Here is a 242-nt window from a genome sequence, read left to right as displayed (position 1 = left end):
AGACACGCATCCAATCACACACACATGGGCATAAACAACACACGCACATACAATAGCAAACGCACGCACGCACACGTACACAGCAACGCACATATACACAACATACACATACACACAAACACACACGCACGCACAAAAACATACACATATACACACGCACACATACAAAATACACACACACACACGTACACCTACCCAACACCTACAACCCCACACAAACACACACACGAACACACACATAC

Source organism: Octopus bimaculoides, chromosome 26 (genome assembly GCF_001194135.2).
Source record: "Octopus bimaculoides isolate UCB-OBI-ISO-001 chromosome 26, ASM119413v2, whole genome shotgun sequence".
Classification (NCBI taxonomy): Eukaryota; Metazoa; Mollusca; class Cephalopoda; order Octopoda; family Octopodidae; genus Octopus; species Octopus bimaculoides.
This window is presented reverse-complemented; position numbering follows the sequence as displayed.